Raw genomic sequence first — 9230 nt, 5'->3', positions numbered from 1 at the left:
AAGTTCGCTCCAATAAACTTGTTTCTTTTCCAAACAACTGCTTCGTCCTTGGCTACGTGACAATACGTAGCACAAGCCCACTTATGCAGCCCTTCCAGACCTCCCGGAAAACATGCAGCCATTGGAGGCCAGTGACAATGCACACCGGCAACACAAAACATTTTTCTCCTTAATTCACGAGCCAGGTTTGTCTGTTTTTCTTCTGTAGAATAAGCATGATTTGTTTAGCTTGGCTAACTCATTAAAGTGCGAAAAAGATCTACCGGTAATTTCTAAAAGTTAATTTTTGTCGATAAACGAGTCAAAATTGCTAGTTGCGCCAGCAATGATAATTAAATAAGGAAATGTTCAATGAAAGAAAGCTTTGGCATTTATCTAGCAACAGGTCTGACCTCTTCAATGAACCAAGGTAAATGTAATATAAAGATTATTAGAAAGTGGGGACCCAAATACTGCATAAAGTAAAAAAAATCGCCCCTTTTAACAGAGTTTTTTTTCGTAAAATGAGCTCCGAAATAAAAAAAAAATGTTGCACAGATTGCTATTATCTTAGTTAATTGCACAGATCTGTATGAGCAAAACTAGTACCCGACGTTTTATTTCAAATAACTTATTTGGAAGAAAGTTATGAATGTTCGAGTAATTGTTTGCACTGAAGTTGTCAACGTTACAAAAATGGAGGAAGCTTGAAGGTAGCGAAGCTGTACGCTACCTTCACGACCATCACGAAGGATGAACTCCACGATGGGAGCCGATTTGCTTCTTCGCTGTCGCAACGGCCTTTTCTCCATCATTGCGGCCGCAAATGTGAGTTTCGTTCAGTTATTCGTAATCATTGGACGTCACCTTGGAAGGACGTGCGCTTTGTTGTGTCTTTCTTTCTCGTTCCGAGCAAGTGTTGCCACGACTATGGTGAACGCTGGGCTCTTTTTTTTTTTTTCGGCTAATCTTCTACAACGTATGCGCGGCTTGAAAGACGGGCGCAGGGGACGCTGGGCGGTCGTCTCGAGGCCGCTAGGCATATTCTTGGTTTTGTTAACTGCCCGGCTGTCGCCGAGAGGCCCGCGCTCACGTGAGTGCGTGCGCTCGGCAATTTCTTGAAATTCTTAATTGGGGACGCGAAAAATTACGATTTGCTAAACATCTTCGCTGTTAAAATTTCTGTCTGCTGTGAATACATTGGCTTATACGGAAGGGAAACGGAAAGCTCCATGTTTGTTTGCTGGGCTGAAACTTCAGTCCTTCTAAGTTTTATTAAGTAATCACAGAGGCACAGTCATTACAATTACCCAAAGATGAATAAAATAAATACGCGTACATTCTCTCACCACGTGTTTGATGTGCATTTTTTGCACCTTCTCCGGCCATCCATCTTCAGAAGCCGGAGTGGCCCCTAATTTATTGCTTACGTTTTATTACAGGAGCCTGGCCGCACAGGGATATTGTGGTGAGATCCCAGAAATATACAAGGTGTAGGGGGGGGGGGGGGGGGGGGGGACAAGGCCCCGCGGAAGGCGTCGCCATATTTAAATGGGCAAAGCACTACTGACGTCATCATCATTGTCAGAGGTGAAGAAGTGACCAGACCCAGGCAACAAAGGGAAGACGACAAGGTTCACGAAGCCCACGTTGGAGGAGGGCCGCTTGACGGACTCGGTGCAGATTTGAAGGTGGCGAAGCTGTACGCAACCTGCACGACCATCACGAAGGTTTAAGTCCATGATTGCAGCCGATTTGCTTCTTCTTCGCTGCCGCAGCGACGTTAACTCCGACATTGTTGCTATACGTCTGAGCTCTTCATCTTTTTAAAGTGATATCATATGAGATCACTTTGGAGGGGCATATGCTATGACGTGTCTTTCTAGTTCCTAGCAAGTGTTGTCACGATTGCGGCGAACGCTGCAGTTTTTTTTTTTTTGCCTATCTCGTCCAATCTTCCTAAGTGTGTATGCTCAGCTTGACAAACGTGCGCCGGGGACGCTGGGCGGTCGCTGCGAGGCACGCACACGCGAGCGCTCGGCATTTGCTTGTTTTTTTAACTGCCGGGAAGTCGCCGCAATCTTGGCCACGCCTGCGCTCTGCTTCTGGGGCACGGTCTTCATTGCGGTGGCAAGGTCGTGGTGCTGTTGCTTAGTGATGCGGTTTTCTTCACTCTGTCAATCACTGCATTCACGCTGCGCTACGATTCTTGAATCATGTACTACCTCGATCTTCAGCGTTTCGGCGGCGTTGGCGCTTCCGCCCCTCTTTTGTGCAGGAACTAATTTGTCCTTCCTGGCCCCACGCTTGCACTCTGTGGCTTTGAACGAACGCCGTTGTTGGCATTCCTGGTGATACTAATAAGCACGAAATTTCCGTGGCCTAGCCATAGCCACGTTTGAACAACAATGAAGGTATTTGACAGTCTGGTCCTCTCCTATCTACCGTAGTGCCTTCGGGGAAGTTGTAGAGTGCTGTGGCGCGTAGTTTTCACTGTCATAATCGCGGGCTGAATCGTCGCATCATCGTTGCGTAACACGTGCACCAACCGCACTCGTCACATCGTTGAGGAATTCATCTGTACTGTACCTGGGGAGGGATATGTCACGTGATAGAGAAGTGAACATTGAGAAAGGGCACTCCGTGCTCCAATCTTAGTGGAAGGTGAAGCCCGGTGCCCATAAGTTTTTATGTCTGGTTCACTGACTGGCAATGACATCAAGATTTCCGACTAGTGAGCTACTAAGAGCTTTGCTGCGCAATCTGTACTAAACTCGATGTTTTTTTTTTACCAAACTGTCTCAATTATACAGGGAAAGAGAATGGAGAAGGAAAACTGCCTATTGGGAACAAAACTTATGATAATATGCCGTATAGTGGAGGAAGGTCTCCTCATTTCAGAAGTCATCGTACTTGTCCTGGAGGTGGGAGCCATGAATGAATAGAGCTTGTCGTCGATGTCCGAGATTGTAATCAAGCCATCCACTGTTAATAGGTAGAAGTGTTGAAAGGCAAGGAGTGGTGTGGGGGCACTTCCAAGTCATGCAGTTAAAAGTGCCTACGGGGGTGGGGGTGGGGGGTGGGGAGGGGGTTCTTTTGGATGCGGGGAGTAGGAAATTCGCTGAGATGTGACTTCAGTGTAAGAAGAAACCTTAAAGTAGTTTTTTTTAAATTATTTTCAAACAAGGTCAAACATGAGCGTGTAATTACACATCTTAGCACACGTTGCTGCTGTCTGACGGAGCAGCGGGGCCGCATATGTTTTCAGAATTTTCGAAGCATTCCGAAGGAAGTTCGTTCGCCGCTTCAGTTGGAACAAACAGAAGACAGCCTGAAAAGAAATATATCAATGAAAGGTGAATCAAGCTTAACAATTTTGCACTAAGCCGGCACTGAAAAAGATATTTTGAGCTGGTAATGCCTCGCCACGGAGTGTACTTTTCATAAGAATATAGTTGTGCTCAGGGATACCATTTGCTTTGTGTCAGTGCCCATTGAAGGAATAACCGTTTAAGCACGATTGTTTTTCCCCTTTCCTTTTGAATGGCGAATGCAAAATAGCGTAAAATGTTTCCATGTTCTTTTCACACCTGTCTCAAAATGGTCTCACGGCATTCGTATTTCTCCGTAATCTAAAATCGGGACCATTTTAAATAAAATCAAGGAGAAATCACTAATAAAGGAGAAAATTCCTGCGTAGCTACAAAATGGCACTACGAATCAGTTATTGATGCTACTTCGAAAGAACAACACTTTCTTCGTTGATTTTTTCTTAGGTTCACAGAATGAGTACTATATAAAATTGTGGCGTACACAAACATGGTACGGCATATATGCCGGTGGTTACTGTCCCTTCCATTTGTTAGAAAACAGTTGGCCTCAGATGACCTGACAGTTACAGGCGTTTAACCAGGCGATCCTTGTTTTAAACGCTTCAAATACAGCAATCTCTTAACGTCCACGTAGGCCCCTTACGTGGTTCATGATAGACGGCGCTCAGGACGGCGCAGTCTTTCAGGTTGGCGTATTCGACCACGACGTTCTCGTACGTGTTCGGCTCTGAAAAGCATAGGAAAGAAAAAAAAAATATTAGGATTGATTCAACTTGAATAAACGCAGTCGCAGAGCTCGTCTTCATGACCATTGAATAAATTTTAAGGTAAGGGGTCATTTCCCTTCGTTTGCTTTTATGAGGAGAGCTGCAACGCTTTTAGGTTCCCCGGGTTAGCGGGTAACTCTGTGGAAAAACCGAAACTGAAACTCAACGCGAAGCTTGCTCCAGGCGTTGCGCTGCTGAGCACGAGGTCGCGGGTTCGATTCCCGGCCGCGGCGGCCGCTTTTCTGATGGAGGCGAAAAGCAAAAACGCCCGTGTGTACGAGATTTCGGCGCACGATAAAGATCCCCAGGTGGTCAAAATTAATCCGGAGCCCTCCACTACAGCGCGCCTCATCGCCTGCGTTGCGTCGGCGCGTTAAACCCCACAATCAATCAATCAATAGCCAACGACACGCCACCGGAACAATCCAAGCAAGAGAAAAGAGAAAGAGGAAAAGACAGATGGCGTGAACGGGAGCCTAACAAGACGCATGCTTTACTGTAGCTCCAATAACATTTAAATAAATAAGTGCTTGTGTTAAAAATACGTCTCCTAAATTCGACGATTCCCACAAAAAGGAACAAGTTAGTGCCGAAACCCGGGATGGTTGGAGTTAAGTTTCGCCTCTCCAACTTCTTGGCGAACTGATGGAGGCGAAATAGTGATGTTCTTTTGATGTGCGAGCCGAGAGGACGATCTCGACTCGCTCCGATGACCGACGACCGATGCTTGGAGCGGGTGAGGGACGATGACTGCCTTGCTTGCTGGATATTAGGTTTATTTACATTATTTACAAAACTCCAAGTTTACATCAGGTCAGAGTGACGGTTACATTGTCACTCTGACAGCAGCAGCCTGTTCGGCCGAGATCTATATTGAACTAGATCCCCTCTCGACCGACCCCCGAGAAAACCCAACACTCCGGTTTTGATAACAAAAACCCCGCCTCCAAAAAAGGGGCGTACAAGAAAGAGAGAAAAACCTTTCAAAACAATTAATACAAACCATTGATTGGCCACAGAAATCAGCCAATCCCACACATGTCCCCACCTGCGGTCACGTGACCCAACCCTCTCTCTTATGCACTCAAAGTGCGTTTCCTACGCACGCTGTTGCACCCGGCCAGAAAATACAGGACATCTGCGGCCTTAAGTGAACCATCCATTACGTTCAGCGGGCGGCATCTGCACAAACAACAGCCAAGCCGAGGGCCCGGAGCGGTCCTCGCGCGGCTGACCTCCCTCCGCGCGGCGCCTCCCGCGACGCCCCCATTGTCCCGCGACGCGCAGGACAATGAGGGTTGCTAATTCCCTCCCAGACGAAGGGCGCCGCGGCCTGCCGCCAGTCTCACCGGAAGACGCGCTTCAGGCCCACTCGGTGGTCTCCCAGGCGATTGACCCGTCAATGACCCACGCCGCCGCCGGAGTCGAAGATTTCCAAACTTACACCGCGCGCGGCTTCCCGTCAGCCTGTTATGCCGGAGGACCCAGCCACCCGTGACGCAGGCTAATCGCCCCCGTCCTTTGACACACAAAAGGACGGGCATAACACACGCTCTCCGCGTCTCCGAACTTGGCGTCCGTGCGGCTACATGGAAGGGACACGGGAAAGCAGCCACCAGCGGAGGCGACGCGGATACCTGAGCCCCCGGCGGCCTTAATTAATTACATGCGGAGCCCGAACTTAACAGTAGGAGATCGGACACTGCTTCACGTCACTCAACGTAAGAACAAAGAACCGCCTGGCAGGAACGTTACCAGCCCAGCTGAACGGTGGCGCCCAAAGGAACTATGAAACGACTCAAGCCGTGCGCGCAGCCGTGCGTTCACAAATGACAAAACACCTCGCCGAAACTGACGCCTTTATCGAGAGCCAGGAGAAAAGCGAAAAACACTTGAAATTTTTATTACCACCGCTTTCCGCCATCCAGGCTCAGTTCCATTAGGCATACAGCGCCATTGAAGCACGAGTATCCGATGAAGAGGCGGAGCAGAATTTCGCCCGAACAATGGAGTACGCAACGTAGTTTACGTCGATATGCTCAAGCAGGCGATAAACGATGCTCGCGAGAATCGTCCGCCCAGGGAAGGAGACCAGCACAGCGAGGTTTCGCTATAATAGTTTCAGTGAAACTCGCGAAACTTGAACTGCTCAAGTTCGGCGGGAGGAGCGTTGGCCGGCAGGAGTTATGGGAGCGGTTTGACCAATTTATCAACGCCAACAGCGAACTCGCGGTGTTGGATAAGTTTGGCTATCTCAATGCAGCTGTGACACGAAACGCGGCGAATGCAATCAAGGGCCTTCCTCCGACAGAGTGGGGTTACCATGACGCCTTGGAGCTGCTCTAATCGCGTTTCGGCGATGAAGAGGGGCTTATTCAGGCGCACATGCGGAAGCCCTTAAAGGAGTACTGACACGAAATTTCAAAGCTGTGATAACTATCCTTTTTATCAGGAGATATCTCCCAGCAAGTTTCATCAGCAACAGTTCAGAGAAACATATTTAAAATCCATTTTAATCTTCGCCCGCACGAGAAAGCCCAGAGCGGGCCGACATGAGATCATGTGCTACTTGCCCCAAACTGCCGACGTCGGGGCTCCCGTGACAAAGCCGACGCGCTGGCTGTGGTTGGCGCGCGCTGCTCGGGCGTGTGTACACGTCATGGTTTTGGTACTGACGTCATGCTTCCCGGGCCTGTGGGGACGGCGAAAACCTCGGCCGGTCTGGGCGCGCGCTTCCAGAGAGGCAGCGATGCGGCAAGAATGGTGACGTCATGTGATACATCCTGTTATGGCGGCCGCTCGGCGTTTTTCAGTCGAAACCGAAACTGGCACGAATAAACGATGCCGTAAATGAATGTTTACGCTGCGCTCGACCGTCTAATCTGTCATTCTATGATTAGTGGGCTGGTAGGCACGCATAGCAGCGAAAAAAACGTAACACGAAAATTTCGTGTCAGTACTCCTTTAATAAACATCCAACCATTTGGGCCTCCGTCTGCTATGCAGTACCGTCCTGTCTCACATCCGAGGCTTGAAAGTGCTCGGCATAACTGCATAACTGCATAACTTTAAAAAAAAGTTATGCAGTTACACACTTTGAGTGTATACAAATATATAGAAGAGAATCTTCAACACGGTGAATATGTTAAAAATCGAACTTTCTGTTCCTCCGGTGGGACTGCTATTTTGTGTTAAATTGCTAAATAGATGGGTAAATTTACATTCGTCCGATGGGATACCAACCTTCGTCTGTGGTGTAGACAAAGCTATCTGGGGTCGAGCCACTTGTCAAGTAGAATGTGGTATTCTTCCTGAAAATACAAGTATTTATGTATTTATTTGTCTATTTAATTTATTTCGAAATACGGCAGTCTCTCTCGACTTTTGCAGGGTGGCCACAAGTAAATAAATACACATACATACAAAACCAGGAAAACAAACAATAAAACATACAGAATGCACAACAATAAAAAGACATGTCTTATTATAAACGCTTTTCAAATAAAGATAATTACAGCTGGGTAACCTTTTCGTTAGTATTATTGTTTCATTCAGCAATAGTTCGAGGGAAAAAAGAATATTTGTAACAAGAATTTCGAGGGTTCAAAGTGGTTATGAAAATGCGCGGTAGGGTCTTGTGCTTTAAACAGACAAATACGTTAAAATAGGGGAAATTTCCATGAAGTAATGTCCTCTAACTAATTGAAAAAAGAACTTCAGGCGACAAATGGGGTTTCTTTCTGTGACCGGTAACATACCACTTTGTTGCAGGAGAGTTGACAGTGAGGTGCGACCATATGAATTGTAAATTATTCTTACAGCCTTTTTTTTTTTCAACTAAACACGGAGCATGCGTAAAACAACATTATCTACGTGGAATGTTTGGCGTAAACAAGCAAATATTCTTTGTTCTCTTGATGACATAGTATCTTTCTTTACGGACTATTTCGCCCAAAATAGAGAGGCGAGAAGAAAAAAAAACGCTTTACACTATCCCCACATCTAATTTTAAAACCGATAAACTATATATGTTACCTGCTGTAAACGCGCGTTACGCGTTCAAGCGATTATAATGTTTTATAAATGCTTTGAGTAAACGGTTCTGGGGCGCAAAAACGGCATAGCGGGGAAAAGCAGCGTACATTCCTGCTTTTAAAGCGCTTTTTAATGCTCATTGATTGACATGTGCTAATTTACTGCACGTGGTTCACACTTTGATAGTCTTGAACGCACGCATGCAGAGTTCGGAGTCCTGTAGCATATGTATGCCGTGGGCTCGTGGGTGGATCGCTAGAGAAATACAGCAAACATCCTGTGATACTTGGCGACTGAGCCCGCGTTAATGGTCGATACTCGAAACGCGTACAAGATGGCCGGGTATACCACGGCATTGCAAACATGTGTCCTTGAGAAAAAGGCGATGTGTCGCGCTCTCCAGGGCTCCAGCGGCTGCCATGGCTTCGACTGCCAGCGGGGGGCAATGGCTGTGCCGCAGATTGACTCCGAGGTAGCAGGTGATGGCCTCCCTCCATCGAACTCCGTAGAGCTGTTGTGATTTGGTGAGCCACACGCCTAGCCACGCTCATACAGTTTCTCAAGCTAGTGAGAAACTCTATGGCCACGCTCCCTTTGACTTGGAAAGATTCAGCCGAGCACGCGAAAAGCGACAGAATGATCGCGCAAGCACGACGAACGCCCTCGCCTGCTCTTTCGATGAGCGTACACTAACGCGACATCATCCGCGTAAGCCAAGACCTTAAAGGAGTACTGACACGAAATTTCAAAGCTGAGATAACTATGTAAAACGCTTCCTTTTTATCAGGAGATATCTCCCAGCAAGTTTCAACAGCAACCGTTCAGCGAAACATATTTAAAATCCATTTTAATCTTCGCCCGCACGAGAAAGGCCAGAGCGGGTCGACGTGACATCATCTGCTACGTGCCCCAAACTGTCGACGTCGGGGCTCCCGTGACGAAGCCGACGCGCTGGCTGTGGTTGGCGCGCGCTGCTCGGGCGTGTGTACACGTCATGGTTTTGGGACTGACGTCATGCTGCCAGGGCCTGTGGGGACGGCGAAGACCTCGGCCGGTCTGGGCGCGCGCTTCCAGAGAGGCAGCGATACGGCAAGAATGGTGACGCCATGTGATACGT

At 47.8% G+C, this 9230-nt stretch overlaps 1 long non-coding RNA gene across 1 annotated transcript; it reads right to left on the bottom strand.

Moving 5' to 3' along the window:
• Positions 1–3189: 3189 nt before the first annotated feature.
• Positions 3190–7390, bottom strand: LOC144144285 (uncharacterized). The gene is made up of 3 exons (XR_013317210.1): positions 7322–7390; positions 3955–4038; positions 3190–3310 (listed from the first exon to the last, which is right to left on the bottom strand). It is a non-coding gene; the product is annotated as an uncharacterized LOC144144285 (long non-coding RNA).
• Positions 7391–9230: the final 1840 nt, after the last annotated feature.

Source organism: Haemaphysalis longicornis, unplaced genomic scaffold (genome assembly GCF_048455015.1).
Source record: "Haemaphysalis longicornis isolate Haplotype H1 unplaced genomic scaffold, Haemaphysalis longicornis Haplotype H1 scaffold_697, whole genome shotgun sequence".
Lineage (NCBI taxonomy): Eukaryota > Metazoa > Arthropoda > Arachnida > Ixodida > Ixodidae > Haemaphysalis > Haemaphysalis longicornis.
This window is presented reverse-complemented; position numbering and strand designations above follow the sequence as displayed.